Below are 19,263 nucleotides of genomic sequence, written 5' to 3'. Positions count from 1 at the left end.
TTGTGAGTCCGTGTGTATATCTGTGTATCTGTAGCTATGTGCGGGTCTGTGTCTGAGTGTGTCCTTGTACATGTATGTATCTTCTATATATGCGTGTCTTTGTACATCCATATTTGCATGTGTGTCTGAGTGTGCATGTGCATGTGCCCGTGCACGAGTGTTTCTCTGTGTGACTACGTGTGTGTATGTATGTGCGCGTCTCTGGGTACATGTGTGTGTGCCTGTGTGTAGCCGTGTACTCGTGCCTGGATCTGCGTGTGCCTGTGCATGCACGTGTGAGTGCGTGTGGCGGGGACGCTGGCGGCTGTCTACAGATGGCTGGGAGCGGCTGAGCCACACCAACCCTCCCCAGTGAGCTGGGAGTGCAGGGCTTTGCACCCGCCCGACTGTTTGCTTTCTTCCTCTCCTTTCCGGTTCCCTTTTAACCCATTCCTGCTCCAGGCGGGCTGGGAGGGAGGCCCTGCAGGGAGGTGACATGGCCCTCTCCTCCCGGTCTCTGTTCTCACCTGCAGCCTGCCACCCCTGTGTCATCGCCACGCTGACCCCACGCAGGCCCTCCCCCTCTTGGGGCCTCAGTGGCCTCTTGTCTCTAACTACCCTCCAGGGATGAAGTCACCCCACATTTCCTGCTCGCAGCGGCAAAGAAGAGCCCCGTTACCCACCTCCCACCATCCCAGGAGACTCCAGACAGAACATCTCCGGCGGGTGGAGATTTGAGACCAGCCCCTGGCAGGGAGCTCCACCAGGGCTCAGGGAGCCTCTGGCTGCCTGGCCCCACTGCTGGCAAAGCCTGCAGCTCTGAGTGAGGGCTAGACGGATGCTGGCAGGGGAGCAACTGCACGTGCTCCCATTCAGCCAGCACAGTCTTCATGAGCACCTATTACGTGCCCAGCGCATCCAAGCAGCACAGCCGCCCTGTGAGGTAGGTACCACCTCAACCCCTCGTGCAGATGAGGATACAGAGACGCCAGGGTTTGGTGCCCGGCTTGACAGGCAGCGCAGGCAGGGCTGAGCGTGGAGCTGGCCGGGCGAGTTGGTGCTCTCCCCATCTCCTTGGCCGGGGTCTCTCTCTCCCCCTGTAAATGAGGAGGACACCCCCTCCTTAAATTGGCAGGATCACCAGCAGGCCTCATCCCTTTGAGCTACTATTCACCCAGGGCCACTGCAGGTGGACCAGGGCCCGCTGGAACCATCGCCTCGTAAGTCTCCATGACAACCCATTTTACAGATCAGGAGCGTGGAGCGGAGAGAGGCACGGTGGCCTGGCCGCTTCCCGCCGCTGCTGCAGGAGCCGAGCCTGAGCTCACCTTCTGTTTGCTTTGGTTCCTTTTTTCCTACCCCAATAGCAAGCTTCAGTTTTCCTGTTCCTGAGGTTAACTCCGTCTCCAGTGCACAGGGTGTGGCTCTGTAGGTAGACGCACCGATTCCACACTCTGTCCCTACCAAAGCCAGGAGAAAGAAATCAGGCAGGGAGCCAAGGCGGTGGAGAACCCGGGGCCCCACGGTGCGTGGGGAAGCTAAGCTGAGCCTCTGCCTCCAGCTCGACCCCATTCCTGCGCCCACTACGACCTTGGTGATGGGAGCGGTTTCATTTTCTGAATGACAGTCTCTTGCGACAGAGCTGCTCTTCCGCACGAGCAAGGCTACCTCCCGTTGCCTGGTCAGGCGGTCCTCTCTGTGAGGATGACCACAGAGCTGCCAGGGCTTCACGGAGCAGGGCTCTGTCTGCCCTTGGCCTTGGGTGCAGCTCTAGCAGTTCAGCTGGACTCGCAAGGCCACCCAAGGCCCATCTGAATGTGTAAGTTCCGCAGGCAGCGAGTGTGCCCTGACTTCAGCCAGCTGCTTCCTTGGGTTTGAAGCAGCTGCCAAGGCCCCAAGGGAGCCAGGCCCCAGGAGTGTGCGTGACTCCACGTGCCCCCCGCTCCCGTTCCCAGGAGCCCAACTCCAGCACTCACAGCACGCATCCTAGGAGAGCCCCAGTCACCGCAGCTTCAGCAAGGCCAGTGCCTCCTGGAGCGGGTGGGGAGGATGGCCATGGGAGGCAAGGAGTTCGTCCAGGGCCACACAGTGTGTAAGCGGCAGCACTGGGGTGGACCAGCCCTGGGCTCCTGCCCCTGCACCTGCTGCTACCCCCAGGTAGGGGCCATGAGGTCGTTCCCACTTGAGGATGCTGGCCACGTCCTCTGCCTAGGGCAGGATGAGATGAGAGGACGGCCTGGGAGCCACACTTTCTGCTCCTGAAGGGCTGCTGGGGAGGCAGCGTGGCCAGGAAAGATGCACAGACAAGGAGCGCCTGGCCCCAGGAAGAGCCATGCCAAGCAAAGTGTACAGGGGGTGGGGGGAGGGGGCAGCCCCCAAGCCTGGAGAAGTGACTGGGGGAGCCCTGTCAGGGCACACCCACACAGCCCACCCCTCTCAGTGCCCCTCTCCCAGACCAGTCCCAGGTTGGCAGACACACTGCACGCAGCGAACGGCTTGGGAGCCTGGACAGAATGGCAGGAAGGGCCAAGGCGAGGGCGGACTCAAGCTGACCCACCCGCCCCGGTGATTCAGAGCAAGGCTGAGGCCGGACAAAGCACTTGAAAGTGTCGGGCGGGGAGCAATCTCTTTCCCGGAGCCCCTGCCTTCGACCTTGGGTACCCACCCCCGTTTTTTCCCAGCTCCGGCCATCCATCACCAGCCCCTCCCACATGGTGCACATAGCACACACCAAGGTGGCAACTGGGCTTTGCCCTCTGTAGTCATGGGATTACATGGCTCCCAATCTGTGGGGCCAGATGACGCTCTACACAGCAGGTCACACCATCGCGTCCTAGACAGCCAGAAGTGACACATGCAGGAGCACTTTGGCGGCAGCCCAAAGGGACAGGCCCCAGGGGTCATGCCCTGGTCCTCAGTGTTCATTCATTCAGGTAGATTACACTTTTATTTAAATCTGCTCCCTAGGTCGATACGCTAGTTACATATTGGTTCCCAAATGCAGGCAAAAATAACAGATACTCCTTGTTAAAACCCACAGCCCGCGGGGTCCCACTGCATGGGAAATGTGCACCCCACACCCCAGGACACACTGCTGTGCCTGCCCTGCCACCTCAGGGGAAGGGAAGGTGAGGCAGAGCCGGGAGATCTGTCCAGCGTCCATGCAGAGCAGGACACGACCATCCCCGAACCCAGAGCTCCCCCTGCAACAGGGCTGGCTTTGCAGAGAAAGGCAACCCAGGATGCAGGCCACCTGAGCTTTGGCGGTGCCCCAGGACCCTAGAAGTCCCCAGACCCCTGGTCCCTGATGCCCTGGGCAAACTGCCCTCTCGCTCGGCCTTGGCTTTCAGGGTTAGGGTCTGGACACCGAGCTCACTGAGGTGACCTCACTGACACAGCTTCTCCCCCGGGAAATGGGCAGAGGCAGTGCAGGTGCAGTGACAGCCACAGGGCTGCAGGGAAACGGAGGGAGAGGAAGGGGGCCCAGGGGAGTCGCCGCACCGTTAGGACTGCCACCCACTCGGGGGCGTCCCCCTACCCGAGGACACCCCCAGGAGGCAGCAGGCAGGCTCCCAGGCCCACAGGAATGCCCGGGACTCAGCTCCCAGGAGCAAAGAAGGGGACCGCTGTGGACACTGCACTGACCGGCAGGCGGGCTCGTGTGTGCACACGCAGACCAGACCTTCACCCCCACCTTGACACACTTGCATTAGAGCAGCTGCAAGCGACCCCAAGACACCCCCCAACACCCTCCGGCAGCCCCGTACCCCACCCCCACCCAGGGCACACTGCACAGGACTCGGCTGCGTTCTTCCTCCCTCGTCCCAAGCCCCAGGCTTGGCGGCATCCCTGCCCGGCTGCCTGGGGGACACATGTGTTTTCAGTTAGCAGCAGAGCGGGCATTTCCGTCCCAGACAGCGCGGCCCTGCCAGGGACCCGGTCCCACAGGCGCCCGCAAGAGGGGCCACCTCGGCCTTCCCACCCCACTGGCCATCCCGGGGACCCCAGAGGCCCCCCTCCTCTGCAAGACCCTCTCAGCTTCCCTTCGGCACCCCCTCCCTCACCTGGAGCCGGCCACAGCACCCAGTGGCGCGGGAACCCACTGTGCCCGTCTCGGTCCTCGGCTGCCCGCCGCCTGCCCGCCTGCCTCCTCACTGCTCTGTCTGGAGCAGGCTGAGCGGGATGGGAGGAGGGCAGGGTGTCAGGGGGGCGGGCGGAGGGAGGGGAGGGGGCTGTGGAAATGAAACTTTAATAACAGAGCCCCTTTGTCTCCGAGCATATGGGATATTTCATACATACTGAAGACATTAGCCGTCTATATTTTTAAGGGCTCGGGCTAAAGGATGAATAAATACAGCCCATGCTCTGCTCAGCAAACACACACAGGCTGAGTGCTGACTTCTGGCGCCTTGCAAAATCCGATGAAAAAGCCCCCAGCGACACAGGACACTTGCAAATAAATATGTCTCCAGCGCCTCAGGCTCCCCCTGCCCTCTTGGGGAGCCACCTGGAGGCCTTGGGGCTTCACGCACCCCACCCCCGCCCACCCCTCCGCCTGCTGCTCTACCCTGGGAAGCAAAGCCCCTAGCATTCAGCCCCCCATCTAGCTTCCTTTCCCAGGACCACACCTCCCCATGGGGTCCCAGAGTGTCCGGGCAGAGACAGGGCCCAGGGCCCAGGAAGGGGCAGGGACTTGCCTCAGGTCACACAGCAAATCAGGATCTTGGATTAAGGGGCCGTGCCTTCTTCTTTCAACCAGAGGGAGCCTCCACTTCCCCAGCTCAGGGGCAGCGGGGGAGACCCCAGGGCTGCAGAGGGAGGGCCTGCGTGTGGGCTGGGACGGCGCCCGCCTGCTGTTCCCACTGGAGCACCGCTCTGGGCACCCCCCCTCCAACCTCTGGGCATCCATCCAGCAGCGCCTACGTCAGCAGAGCTGGGAACGGGGCCGGCCCCAGGAAACCCCCTTCAGGCCGGCAGATCCCAACAGGCCTGGAGGCCTCAGGGGCAGGTGCCTTCCTCCCTGACAGCTCAACTCCCGTCCCCTTGTGCCCTCCGTCTGCTCTCTGGAAACAAAAACAGAGGCCCAGAGAAGGCCAGGCCTCAGCTAAAGACACACAGCAAGCTGTTGGCAGATCAGAGCCTGGTGCTCAGATCTTGGGAGCCTGGACTTGCTGGCAGGGCTGTGGTGCTGAGCCTTTCTCCAGGCAGGGCCCGGCCCCCTGGTCTGCACAGGTGACAATCAGTGCTTCCTTGTCACTCCCCAGGGGTGGCTTCAGGCCTTCTTCCACCACAATCCAGCCTCTGCTCCCTGACTTTGTAGCCATGCATTTAATGACGTTGTTAGCACGGTGCCTGATGTTTAGAAAGTGCCAACACTAGAGGCAAATCCCCGGCTAGAGCGACATTGATGGAGTCCCTGCCGTGGCCACGCCCCTGCCTCGTCCTGACACTGCCACTCCCGCTCGGGCCCTCTGCACCCATGCACCTTGCATCAGGTAACACAGCTCTGGCCATTGGTGAGCAACTGAGGCTCAGGGTGCTGCCCATGAGTCCCCTGGCTGTGGTGGTGGTGAGCAGTGGGGCTGAGCCTGCTCAGCCAGGGTTACCTGACTCCAGAGCCAGTGCTGCCAACCCTCCTGGGACTCACTCACCGCCTGGTCCCAGCCCTGCTCCCAGACTGCCGGGCACCACATGCCCCCTGCACGGCTCTACAGCTCCTGGTCCTGGCTCTCCTGGGCCCCCTGCCAAGCAGAGCACCCCCCACCCTCCATGGGAAAGCGGCATTGACCAAGGAGCTAGAGAGGGGGCTTTGTGGCCTTGCCCTGCAGCTAACAGCTGTGAGAGGTGCCTTCTCCTTCCCCTCTGGGAAGTGGAAAGAACCGTCTCGCTGACCTGTGGCGGTCATGTGACGGAAAGGATGTAGGGGCTTCACCCGGCGCTCGGTGATTTCCCTGTCTGGAATTTCACTGTGAATGGGTCATGGCATTAAATCCTGTCTGGGTTCCAACAGGCCCTGACTGGCCTCGTTGCCCAAGGTGGCCCTCAGTGTACCCCATACCTGCCCGCGTCAGCCTCCTGAAGAAGCCCTTCCCTCCCGACATCCCCCAGTGGTGACCCTCCAGCAGTTGTCACTGGCCCAGGCCAGCTGATGGGTCAAAGGGGCACCCAAGACTCCCATGAACCCAGCCTCTGCCTCAATTTCCCTCCTCCACTTTCCCACCGGGACCCTGGACCGCAGCAGCCTGGCCCCTCGGGTCTCCAGAAAGCCCGGCCCCACCATGACTGCCCATGGGGAAAGTCCCTGTGCATGGGTGCACGGACGTGGCACTCTGCTGTCGACAGCTCAGAGGCTCTGTCAAGGGGATTTCATGCGTTCTGGGCCAGGGTCTGCGTGGGGAAGTTTTCCAGGGAGGTGAGAGGCTAGCATCGTGATGCAGGTACTCCACGGAATAATAAGAAAACTGCCACTCGTTCCTGGCCCTCGGATGAGGCTGGAACCCCCAGCCTCTCGGTGGCAGCTCCATCATCTCTGGCCTATGCTCTTAGCTGCTGCCCAGACTGGTTGGCATTTCCCCCTCCTGGGACGGCACACGCCCCTGGGGAGGGGCACGCAGCCCCCGCAGCAGCGGAGTGGCGCTTCATTCTGCGCTGGCATGAGTGACTGCTGCCTGAACTAAACACCAGTGATTCTCAGGCGGAGGGAAGCAGTGCGTGCACACGTGTGTGCGTGTATGCGTGCATGTGCACACACAGCTTCCTCAGCCCGGCAAGCTCTGCCCGACCCGTGTGAGGCCTGTGTCATCTGCAGGCTCTATAACTGCTGACGCACCGAAGGCTGCTGAGCCACTATTCCACTGCTGGCTGGTTCAAACCCACCCCCCCACACTCCCCAGACGTCACTGTGGACCCCAGATTCAGCGTGGGCCCTGAGCCGCACAGGGCATACGGCCAGGGCCTGCTGGCCCGGTGAGCCTCCTGCGGGTGTGGAGCTGGGTGGGGAGGCCGTAGCAGAGCAGTCCTTGGGTGATGGGTCTGGGGTAGGAGGCATTAGCTGGAGACTTGGAGCAACAGGAAGCCTGACACCCAGCGTGGACAGGGCTTGGCAAAAGCACAGGAAAGGAGCAGGGAGTGCTCTGCCTTCCCAAGGACAGGCCCAGCGTGCACGAGGCCCCCCCCCCCACTCCCCTGTCAGGTCCAGAATGTGGGTGGAGTCACGCGGATTGCCCGCCCTCCCAGACCCCCTCACTGGGCAGGAACAGTGGGGGTAAAACTCCTGCCCCTTCTCCCTCACGCTCCAGGCTCTACGCCCTGAGTCCCAGGGAGGTGTTTAGCCGGTGCAGGAAGTGGCAACCCCTTCTGGGTCCTGGACACTTGCTCAGTGGGACACTGCTCCCCAGACCCTGCCCCCAGGGGCCTCAGAAAGGCCCTGTGGGCTCGCAGGCCTGGGAACCCTCATCTCAGGCCGAGCAACCTTCACCAGGGCCCCCTCTGACACACGAGCCGTCCTGATCAGATCACCGGTAATTGAGTTGCTTTGGGGGGTAAATTCCATCCAGATGTGGGGGAGGGTGGACTTCCTGAGCCAAGCAGGGGCGGGGCATGCGTCCAGGGGGGGCCACGCAGCCATCTCGCCTCATGCTCCGGAGGCCTGGGATAGAACATCGCCTTGTGAGAAGCCAGAGAGAGAATTTCAGGGCCAGCGTATCTGAGTCCCGGCCCCTTTGTGGGCAGCTGGGGAAACCGAGTCATAGAGTCCCTGGAGAGCAGGAGGGACGAGTCCAAGAGGGACTGGCAGATTTGTTGGGTCAGGATTGGATCACTTCAGCCTGGGGGTTTGGGACAGAAGTAGACAAGGTAGTTCCCGCCCCGAGAAATTCCCACCAAGCCCTGAATACGGGGCCAGAAGTGGGAGTCGGGAAGCAGAGACTCTGTGGTCAGGGAAAACCCTCATCACCTCCAGTTTAAAGCCCCTACCAGAAAGAACTCTGCACTGTATAGGGAGAAGGCTCCCTGTGCCCCCACTCACCCCCACCTGTCCATGCACAGCCCTAGGGGAGCCTGGCGGCCTGGGCCCTTTCCCCGGGGTGGGGGGGAAGCCCCTCCATGCTTCTCACCTTTGACCTCCGTGGGGCCCGCATACCTTCCTGGCTCCTTTGGGCTGAGTTACTGGAAGGCAGGAAGAGGCCAGGCAGCTTGGGCGGGAGGCGGGGGTGGGGGGGCATGAGAACTTGGAGAGAATGAGAGGAAGTGAGGGGGGAGTGGGCTGGGGTGGGGGGAGATGGACAAGGGAATTTTTTGCCTCCTACCTCATGTTTTGGCTGCCTCAGTGTGAACACGTCTAGGCGCCTTATCGCGAGGGCAGCAGTCTGCACGAGAAAGAAAATATTGTCTACAGCAGGAGAAATATCACATCTTGATAAAGTATCCCTTTGGAACAGCGTGGTGGGGCTCTTATCAGCGGGCGGCTGGGCCCCACATACCTCTGTCTGCCCCGGTCCCCGGCCCCAGCCTCCTCCTCTCTCTCCCCATGCCCTGTTCCCCCACCCCACCACCTCACTGGAAAGCAGCCTTTATCCAAATCGCTGGAGAGAAGTGGGGGAGCCCAGGTTGGGGTCCTGTCACGGAGGCTGTGTGCCCTGGCCCAAATCCTGGGCCTCAATTTCCCTTCAATAAAGGGTGAAGTAGCTGACTTCTAAGGGTCATTCCAGCATCACCACTGCATGGTGCTGGCATTGTCCTCTCTCGTGTTCAGATGTTTTCTGACCCCCACCCAAATGCCATCATGGGCTAATCATCCGAGAGCAAAAACACATGAGCGCCCTTCCCGTCCACGCGACATGTGAAGCTCCTGCTCCGGCCCCAGGAAAAGCTCCCCACCAGGGCAAGTCTCCCTCCCTACAGCTCCCACCTGATGACCCCTGCAACAGCTCGGGGCTTTCACACCTTCCAGACCCAAGTACCTCTTCCTGAAAATGCTGCCTGCACGAGACCCATATAGGAAAGCAGCCAGGGAAGCGACAGTGCCTCCTCGGGTCCACCCCCGTCCTCCCTGCCTCCGCTGCCACCCCACCCACGCCCCTTGCAAACTCCTGGGTCTGCGGATGGAGACCCCGCTCAGTCACAGCTTTGCTGGGAGAAGCCCCTCTCGGGCCTGCGGTTTCATCATGGGAAGCAAGTCGGAGGCAGAATGCTCACCACGGCCGCCTCCCCTCGAATGAAGCGACAAAGAGGAAAGGGCTCCCGGGACAGTAAGTGCTGACAGTGAGGGGACCCTCACGGGCAGCTGCGGTGACCTTCCATCCAAATCCTTGCTTGGGGACACTGAGCCCCAGAGAGGGAGGGGCGGACAAGGTGGGATGGCAAAGGGGAGAGCCGAGAGGCCGTGCGAGCCTCTTCTTCGGCCGTCCCTAGGCTGAGCAAGGACTGGTTTGGTGTTTAGGGATTCCTCCCAGCTCGAGCATTCAGTATGAAGCCTCTAAGCTCCCCAAAGTCTGGGCTTTCCCCTCTTCCAGCCTCCCAGCCAGGCCTGCAGGGCAGGCCTGGGGAGAAAGCCCCTTTGTGTGGCAGCCAAGCCCCAGCTGTGAAGCAGGGTTCTGTTCCCGCCAAGCCTTCCTCCTGGCAGAGAAGCCCCGACACTCCCCGCCCCACCCCGCCAGCCTTCCACACCACCTCCAGGCGTGAGGCCTGGCCTGTGCACAGGCTCCCACAGAGCGCCTCTGTGCTCGGGCCATCTGGGTGGAGGCAGCCGCTAACACACGTGTCTGAAGGGCTGCAGGCTGGGGAAGGCAGGCGGGGTCAGCACAGCCACACGGGCGCTGCCTGCCCCTACCCCAGCTGACATCCCTAAGGGCTTCAAGCCTCCTCGAGGTCACCATTGGCACCTGGGCAGCTCCCAGAGCACCATTCCGCATGCCCGCTTCCCCTCTGAACCCGGACACGGCCGAGGAGTCTCGGGCATTAAACACCAGTCAGCGCTAACCCATCAGAACCGAAGCAATGGCAGAAATAGGTCAAGCCACTCACAGCACATACAATAAAAAGGCCAGAGGAGAAGACACCTGCCTAAGGTCGCACAGCAAACTAGGGACTGAGCAGGGGGCAGGATCCAGGGCTCTGGGGCTCCTGCTGTATCTCCTGTAGACTGAGCATCCCCAAGAGGGAGCACCTCGCTATCCTGGTTCTGTCCTGCCCTTGTCTCCCGGCATTCTCCATGGCCAGCCTCTTTTTGTTTTAAGATTTGTTTTATTTATTTGTAAGGCAGTTACAGAAAGAGAGGGAGGGTGACACACACACACAGAGAGAGAGAGAGAGAGAGAGAGAGAGAGAGAGGAGACAGAGATTATCTTCCCTCTGCTGGTTCTCTCTCCAAATAGCCACAATGGCTGAGCCTGAGCCAGGCCAAAGGCAAGAGCCTGGAACTCCATCTGGGTCTCCCATATGGTTGGCAGGGGCTCAAGTACCTGGGCCATCTTCCACCACTTGCTTAGGCACATTAGCAAGAAGCCGGATCAGAAGTGGAGCAGCCGGAACACATCAGTGCTCATATGAGATGCTGGAGTCCCAGGCAGCGGCTTAACCAGTGATACCACAATCCCAGCCAGCCTCATTTTTGTATCGTGCATGGAGACTGTGCACAAGGCAGGGCACCCCAGGCAATGCTCCCAGTGTCCCTGTAAATAAAGGAGCCAGAGACCAAGCCGAGAGTTGCGCTTCCAAGAGAAGGGCCTATGCAGACTCTGGGGGCTGTCCTCCCTGCTGACACATCTCTGAAAGACTTGTCCCCGGGCCAAGGGGAACGCTTTGCTCAGGGCCACGACATGAAGGCAGACTTGTGCTCTAAGGAAGAGCCTTTTGCCAGCTGAAGCTGCACAGTGACGGAGAAAGACCCCCTCGGGGGGCAGTGACGTCTGGTGCTGCAGACAGGTTCCGGATTCCCACGTGGGGTGGGCGGGAGGGCGAGGGGTTAGAGGTGTCACCGCGAGTGCCCTTTCTGTCCTCAGAGCGTGTGATTCGCGCAAACACACACAGCCAGTCATGCTCACACGCCACAGGCATCCACACACAGGCCCCTCTGTCCTCCAGGAGCGCAGTCAAGCCTTCATCCCCAAGGAATGTCTTCTGGCCCCCGGCCCCGAGGTCACGGCGGGGGAGGGTTCCCAGAGCCCCAAGACCGTCGCCTTGTGCCAGCCGACCCCCAGGGTCCCACCCAGGCCTCCCTCTGCTTTCAGAGCCCCCCACCCTGCTGGAGTGCTCTCTGCTCCCTGCAAATCCTCACGCAAGTGTGTTTCATTGCTCTAATTCCACCTTGCATCAGAGCAGCCTTTCTCAGGTTTATTTTTGGTGGCATAGGGACGCCACATGGAAACAGCTGATCTCTTTGGGGCGAGGAAGTTATTCCCTTAAAAACCCTCCTTTGTTCATCAATGGTAGGGTTGCCATATTTAGCAAATAGAAATACAGGATGCCCTCTTACATGTGAGTTTCTGATAAACAAATATTTTTTTCAGTGTAAGTATAGACTATATTTGAGAAGTACTTATATTAAAACAACTATGCGATGTCTACCTGGACTTCCATTTAACTGGGTGTCTTGTATTTCACCTGCCAGATCTCGTCAAAAAGAAAGTCTCCAGGGGACTGGTGCTGTGGCTCAGTGGGCCCAGCCCTGCCTGCGCTGCCAGCGTCCCTTATCACAGTGCTGCTTCCAGTCCCACCACTCTGCTTCTGATCCAGCTTCCTGTCAGTGTGCTTGGCAAGGCAGCAGAAGGGAGGCCAGGATGGCGCTCCTGGCTCGTGGCTCTGACCTGGCCCAGCACTGGCCTGGCTATTGCAGCCTTCTGGGGAACGAACCAGCAGATGGAAAATCTCTTTCCTTCTCTGAGATGCCTGCTACATCCCCTATCAGAGTGCTGGGTTCAGCTCTGGCTCCCTATTCCAGCTTCCTAGCAATGCAGACTCTGGAATCAGCAAGTGATGGCTTAGGCAGTTGGGTCCCTGCCATCCACGTGGGAGACCCAATTGCATTCCCAGACCCTGGCTCCTGGCTTCAGCCCTGGCCCAGCTCTGGTCTGGTCTGGTCTGGTCTGCACATCTGGGGAGAATGCTGGTGGACAGGAACACTTTCTATCTGTCTCTCCCTGTCTCCTGTCACTCTACCTCCCAAGTTTAAAAAAGAAAAATAGAAACTCTCAGGATCTTATCTGTCTGTGACACACTTCACAGATTTGTAATCTTTTTTTATCAGAGAGAGAGAGAGAGAGAGAATATCTCAGACTCTAGGTAAAATTTAACAACCTGGTTTTCTTTTTATTGCATTGTATTTACATGGTTACTATGTATGGCAAGTAATACAAGTTTTCCATTTACAGTAGCAATATGAAGTTTCTTTTAAAATAAATATACCCAAGTGTTAACAAGTGACTCAACTTAAAGAAAAATGACCATAGGCTAAACAGTGAACTGACAAAAACAGGAAGGTAGCACTGAGAGACTGCTGGCTGCATGAGGCTGTCGGAGAAGGTGCTCAGCCCTCGCCCACCTGGGGGCTCCAGCATCCCTTTCTCCCCCGGGGTCACCGTCCTGCACAGACCAGAGGCCTGGGGGCCGGGACGCCCAGGGCAGGCTGCAGGAAGTGGGCAGCCCAGCGTGAGTGTTGCAATTCTGGGGAAGAGGTTTCAGCCCCTGGCCATTGCAGAGGTCCCCAGGGCCCCGTTACACAGAGCAGCCTCCCCAGCCCGGGCTCCACTTCAGAGAGCCTGTTGCTGAGGAGGCAGCCCCCAGGGACCTCCCAATGTGTTTTCAAGTCAAATCCAAACCTTTGCAGCTTGGCCAGGCCCACGCCTTCCACGCCGGCTGCCTCCAGGAGTCGGCCATGGGGCCAAGGCCTCCAGACAGCATCACACCCCATGCCTGGCACCTTCACCTCTCCTGCCCCCCCAACCCTGATTAGGCCCAAACCTTGGGATTAGAGGTGGGGGTGGGAAGGGCACAGGGGGAAGCTAACCGCCTCCATTGTGGCAAAGGCCCAGGTGTGAACCCAAGTCTGTCCCACATCAGCCCCTCCCTTCGCAAGATTGTTGTGGACAATACGAGAGCCCCACACATCAGGCACTGCTCCCAGGGTCTCCCGAGAACTTTCCCACTTCCCACCCCCAGGGACGCTACGAGGTGCCGTTAGCCTGTTTCGGAGATAAGAGATCAGAGGTGAGGCAGTGCCAAACACCTTTCTCAAGGTCACCCAGCCCTCGATTAGAACTCTGCAGACACACAGTCACAGCCGTCACCTGCAGGGTCTCAGGGCCCAGAGTCCCAGAAGTGAGGAAACAGAGACAAAGGCTGGGGCTCCTGTGACCCTGGCAGGAGTCTCCCAGGCAGCCTCACCCAGTGTCTGATCACCACCAGGGCCACAGCACTCTACCTATGCGCTGTGTGGCCTGGGGCACCCCCCTTGCCCTCTCTGGGCCTCTACATCCCTTCTGAGTTCTATCATAGGGGCTCTCCAGCTTGGCCCTGCTGCGACAGCCCCTCTGCCCCCTCCAGGAGCCTGCGGTCCCTGCTGGAGCGGAGCCAGGGAAGCACATTGGGGAGAGGCCTGGGGACCATCTCCGGCTTGGCTCCCCTCTTGATCCTCAGCATAGATGCTTCTCCCCGAGGCGGAGGCAGGCCCCGGCCCAGACATCAAAGGGTCTGTACGCCTGGCGCTTTGATGAGAGCCTTGTAAAGTAATAGGAAACAGGAGGATGACACTGTGCCCCCGCCCGAAGTGCAAGGCTTGGAAAAATGAAAAGAAGAAACTCTTGGCAGTCCTCTGCGCGGGCTTTGGCTGAACTCAGCCTTGCGCAGCTGCCGGCAGCCTGTCCGCTCCCCAGGAGAACTCTGCAGCCACCCCCGGGGACATGGGTGCTTGCACGGCGGCGGTGGCGGTGGCGGTGGCGGGGGGTGGGGGTGGGGGTGGGGATCTCACCACAGCAAAGGAGCTGGTATTCTGACACCCCGTTTTCCCAGGCAGACTGGGCCAGAATGAGGGCTGGTGGCGTCTTAGGGAAGCGCCTCCAGCCTGTCTCAGCCCTCAAGCCCGTGCTATTTCTAATCCACTCATCCGCTCCTCCCACCCGCACCTGCCCCATCAGCAGCAGTGGATCGGAGACGGAGCCAGAGGCTTGGTGACATCCCCGAATGCCAGGCACACACGCTCTGAGCAGCAACGCGGTGGCTAGGGAGCCAGCTCCCATGTGTAGCAGCCACAGGCTCCCAGGTTGGGACGCACTCGTTGCAGGACTGTGCGTGCAAGCCAACAGCTAGAAGCAACGTCGCTGTCCATCAGCAGAGGCCAGGGAATACTGTGCAGATGTCCCTGTCACAGAGCAGCGTGTGGGGGTGAGATCAGTGCCAGAGGCCTGCTCCTGCCGCTGAGGGGGCATCGGAGCAGAAGGCTGCGGAGAACACGCTACCGCTAAGAAGGAGATGGAGATGTGGAATTGATGTCGCCCGCAATCTCACAGGACGGCTGGGAGCTGCCTCTCAGAGGAGAGCTGGGGCAGGGGAAGGACATTTATGTTTACTGAACATCCAGCTCCACTGTTTGCTTTTTGTTTTCACAATGAGTGTACAATATACATTTTTTATGTTAAAAAAAAAAAGTGCTTTCTCTGTAGAGGGTAAAGTCTAGAGGCCTCAGCCGGATTTTATGGCCCCTGGGAGCTCTTCCCCAGCCTCCTCTTCTCTGCCTTTTTTTTTTTTTTTGACAGGCAGAGTGGACAGTGAGAGAGAGAGAGACAGGAGAGAGACAGAGAGAAAGGTCTCCCTTTGCCGTTGGTTCACTCTCCAATGGCCGCCGTGGCCGACGCACTGCAGCTGGCACACTGTGCTGATCCGAAGGCAGGAGCCAGGTGCTTCCTCCTGCTCTCCCATGGGGTGCAGGGCCCAAGCACTTGGGCCATCCTCCACTGCACTCCTGGGCCATAGCAGAGAGCTGGCCTGGAAGAGGGGCAACCGGGACAGAATCCGGCGCCCCGATCGGGACTAGAACCCTGTGTGCCGGCGCCGCTAGGTGAAGGATTAGCCTAGTGAGCCACGGCGCCAGCCCTCTGCCCCTTCTTGTAGCCCAGTTCTGCACCCCAAAGCACGCAAGAATGAGATCTCCTGCTTCCCCACCGCAGTCCTGTGCCTGAGGCTCTAAGGATGCCAAAGACCCCCTTTTTGACTGACTTGTGGAGCTCCTTGCCCCCCAGCGTGGGCTGAGCAGCCCACGGCCAGCTCTGGGACTTCTCCCTGGTTGCACACACACTCCACGCCAGCTCCAGGGGCTGGGGCTGCAGGTGCCTCAGGGGAGTGAGGTAGCTCTAGGCAGGGCAGGTGCAGCCCGAAGTCAGGGACCTTACACAAGCGGCAGCCCTGCCAGCACCTGAGGTACACCTGAGGGTACAGAACATGCCAGGAGGAGAGGCTTCCGGCCAGGCTGGTCCTCCTGCCCCAGACCTGGAACCTCACTCCACCCCCAGGGACCCAGCACCTGTCCTGCCAGCTCCCCTGGGCTTTGAGAAAGGCATGGTATGGGGGGAGAGCACCTGTACTCAGGCATGACAAAGCCCCACGAGGCTGGCCCTCCCAAAGATGTAAGCAAAACACTGGATTTGGGTGCTAGGAGAGATTCAACATTTTCTCTTTTAAAAACATTTTTTTAGGAAGGGCACTGTGGTGCAGCCGATTAAGCTGCTCTTCAGATGCCTGGGTTCCACATCAGAGTGCTGGTTTTGAGTCCTGGCTGCTCTGTTTCTGATCTAGCTTCCTGCTAATGCACCTAGGAAGCAGTGAATGATGGCCAAGTTCTTAAGTCCCAGTCATCCATGTGGGAGACCCATATGGAGAGTCTGGCTCCTGGCTTTAGCTTGGCCCAGCCCTGGCCACTGCAATTATTTGGGGAGTGAACTAGCTGCTGTGGACATTTGGGGAGTAAACCAGAGGATAAAAAAATCTCTTCTCTGTGTGTATTACTCTGCTTTTCAAATAAACAAATCTTTAGGCCGGCGCCGTGGCTCAATAGGCAAATCCTCCACCTGCGGCGCCGGCACACCGGGTTCTAGTCCCAGTCAGGGCACCGGATTCTGTCCTGGTTGCCCCTCTTCCAGGCCAGCTCTCTGCTGTGGCCTGGGAGTGCAGTGGAGGATGGCCCAAGTGCTTGGGCCCTGCACCCCATGGGAGAGCAGGAGGAAGCACCTGGCTCCTGGCTTCAGATCAGCGCGGTGCGCCGGCCATGGCAGCCATTGGAGGGTGAACCAATGGCAAAAGGAAGACCTTTCTCTCTGTCTCTCTCACTGTCCACTCTGCCTGTCAAAAAAATAAATAAATAAAAAATAAACAAATAAACAAATCTTTTAAAAAATTTAATTGGTATATATTATTTGTATATACTTATAGGATATAATTTGATACATGCATACAACACTTTGTTACATAGTTCAAAGCAACCTCTTTTTTTTTTTTTTTTTTTTTGACAAGCAGAGTGGACCCTGGGCGAGAGAGACAGGGAGAAAGATCTTCCTTTTTCCGTTGGTTCACTCCCCAATGGCCGCTGCGGCCAGCGCACTGCGCTGATCCGAAGCCAGGAGCCAGGTGCTTCCTCCTGCTCTCCCATGCAGGTGCAGGGCCCAAGCACTTGGTCCATCCTCCACTTCCCTCCCGGGCCACAGCAGAGAGTTGGACTGGAAGAGGAGCAATCAGGACAGAACCAGCACCCCGACTGGGACTAGAATCCGGGGTGCCGGTGCCACAGGCAGAGGATTAGCCTAGTGAGCCGCGATGCCGACCTCAGCAACCTGTCTCTTTAAAAGAGAAGAGGAAGTCTTGTAATTCTGTCCTAGGTCACAGCAAAGCTCAGAGGGGCAGGACTGCAGTGGGGGATTTTGACTCCTTTCCCAGAATCACTTTACAGTGGTAAGAGGACAAGTTTGGGGCTGTGTGACCTTAAACAAATGTACTTCACTTCTCAAAGTCTGTGTGCTCATCTCTTATAAGAGGGCATTGAATGAACTTTGAATCCATTCATTCGACTTCTCACACATTCATCCTTCTAGTCATCCACTTATCCATCCATTCAGCTATCCCTCCATCCATCCGCCCACTCATTTATCCATGCATTCATCCATCCATTCAGCCAGCCAGCCATCCACCTATGTATCCATTTATCCATCCATCCATCCATACATCCATTTATCCATCCATCCATACATCCATCTATCCATCTATCCACATATATATTTTTATCCATTCACTCATCCATTTGCTCAACAAATACCTGTGGGTTTTACTGTATACCAGGGCCCCAGGATAGTCTGGTGAAAATGACAGACACATCTCTGCCCTTTCAGACAGAAGGGGCACAATGTCTCTCAAATGACCCCACAAATGAGTGTCCAAGTACAAGTGGAAAGCCCTGGTTCCAGAAGTACTGTCCTGGGGGAGCTTGACCGTGTTCCTGGGGTGCAGTGGGGTCTGTGCAGATCTCGGGGCAGACTTCTAAAGGAAAGAAGGTGTCCGGGTGGAGAGTGAGCCCACAGGTTGTGGTTTAGGGGCCTCCTTCCCGCAGCATTTACTGATTCCACTATCGTGTGATTGTTTCTAACCTTGCTGGGATGCTGGGAGCTTGCTGATCAAGTCACAGCCCCCGCCTCAGCTGCCCCACCCTGAGAGAGGTAACTGGCAAGGGAGCGGCTTCCCTTCTCCTTCCCCATTTTCCATCCCCACCAGGTCTGCTTGCTTGACACACGGGCCTGCAGCCACCCCACCACCTGGGAACTTCTGAGGATTTTCAGAGCCTGGTCCCTGCGCCTGCCCCTGGCGGGCTCCCACTCTGGGTGCAGCACTGCAGCTGGGGGCCTCCTGGCTCCTCCCTCCCGGGGACCTAGATCAGGATGCCAAGGAGACCTTTGCCTGGCTCAGGGCCTCCTGTAGCTCCTCTGGGGCCAACGCTGACTGAGTCTACAAGAGTTCCGCAGTCCTGGGTACCAGGATCAGGCTCATCCCTGGAGGATGAATCTGCCGGATGCCTAGACCACAAACCTCTTGGACTATTCTGTCCCCTCTGTGGTCCTAGGGCTCCCCAGGTACTTTCTCCACCTTGGCTCAAGCAGTGCTCAGTTCCCAGAATGCCCGGCTCTTTCCTCCAATCCTTTAAGGCCTGCCCATGTCCCAGCTCTTCCCCTGTCCCTTCCTTGCCCAAGTCGGTGCACCTGGTGGGACAACTTGGGTTGCAGAAGAGAAATGCCTAGGTTTCTGTGCACTCCGGCTGTGGGGCGTGGTTTCCTTCTCTGTCAATGGAGGGGAGATGGTGACCATGGTAACCATGTCTCCTGGTTGAGTGCACCCAGGGTAAGTAAGGGAATGCACATTTAGTGCCTGCTGCACACCCGGGAGCCGCAGTCACTGTTAGGCCGCCCCTGAGCTCCCTTGGCATTCCCTGTCCAGCCCATATGCCTGGGATGCAGCGCCCACAGCCTCACACCCTGTGTTTGCTGCACAGTGCTGGCCGCCCAGTTGAAAGCCGTGGCCTGCGCACAGGGAGCTTAGCCCTGAGGCCTGGTTCTGCCTCTCACTGCTGGCAGGGCCTGGAGCAAGCCTTTTCCTTCTGGGCTTCCTGTGCCTGAAGGAGCTGTCAGGTCCCTGAGGATGGGACCCCCAGGCCCCTGCCTGACCACAGCACCACACTGAGCCCAGGGCCAGACATGCCACCATGGATCCCCCAGGTTGGCTGGAGAGGGTGAAGGAGGAGGGAGAGGGAGGAGGGAGGGGGAAGGGGCTCGGCTACCCGGGGCTGAGCTTCTACTGCAGAAGCTCCAGTCTGAGACAACCAAGTCCACACAAGAGGCCCAGAAGGCAGTGCACAGGCTGGCTGCCCTGCGCCTCGCACGGCCTGAATCGGAACAAGCCTGGTCTGTTCAACTGTGTACCAAGGGCTGGGCAAGGCCTAGGGAATTCGGGTGGTGAGCGCTCAGCCACCTCAGCCTGGGCAGGGAGCAGGACGGGCTCGGGCGTGACCAGCGCAGGCTCTCCTGCTGAGCTCCGCTGTGAGCCTCGGTGCCCGTGCAACAGAGCCAGCGAGGCAAGGGCTACACAGCGCCTGGCAAGAAACAGGGCAACCGGGCAGAAAACGCTCAATAGATCAGTACACGGGTTACTAAGATGACCCTACTGCTATTGCTATGATCACACGTGTGTAGGAAGCAATGGGTGTACAGGCTTCCGTGTGTGTGTGACAGGCAGACAGACAGACACAGACACACACACAGA

The 19,263-nt window shown here is 58.9% G+C and overlaps 1 protein-coding gene across 3 annotated transcripts in view; it reads right to left on the bottom strand.

Moving 5' to 3' along the window:
• SYNPO (synaptopodin) overlaps positions 1-4,144 on the bottom strand; it is a 50,523-nt gene extending 46,379 nt beyond the window's left edge. For 2 of the 3 annotated variants that reach the window (XM_070076321.1, XM_070076322.1), the window contains exon 1: positions 1,308-1,434. The gene's annotated coding sequence lies outside the window, so the exon portion shown is untranslated. Of the gene's footprint in view, positions 1-1,307; positions 1,435-4,043 lie in introns of those variants that run through there. The other variant, XM_051843525.2, reaches the window with a different exon arrangement.
• Positions 4,145-19,263: the final 15,119 nt, after the last annotated feature.

Source organism: Oryctolagus cuniculus, chromosome 6, assembly GCF_964237555.1.
Source record: "Oryctolagus cuniculus chromosome 6, mOryCun1.1, whole genome shotgun sequence".
In the NCBI taxonomy this organism is placed as follows: domain Eukaryota; kingdom Metazoa; phylum Chordata; class Mammalia; order Lagomorpha; family Leporidae; genus Oryctolagus; species Oryctolagus cuniculus.
The sequence above is the reverse complement of the archived record's forward strand: the minus strand, read 5'-3'. Positions and strand labels throughout refer to the sequence as shown.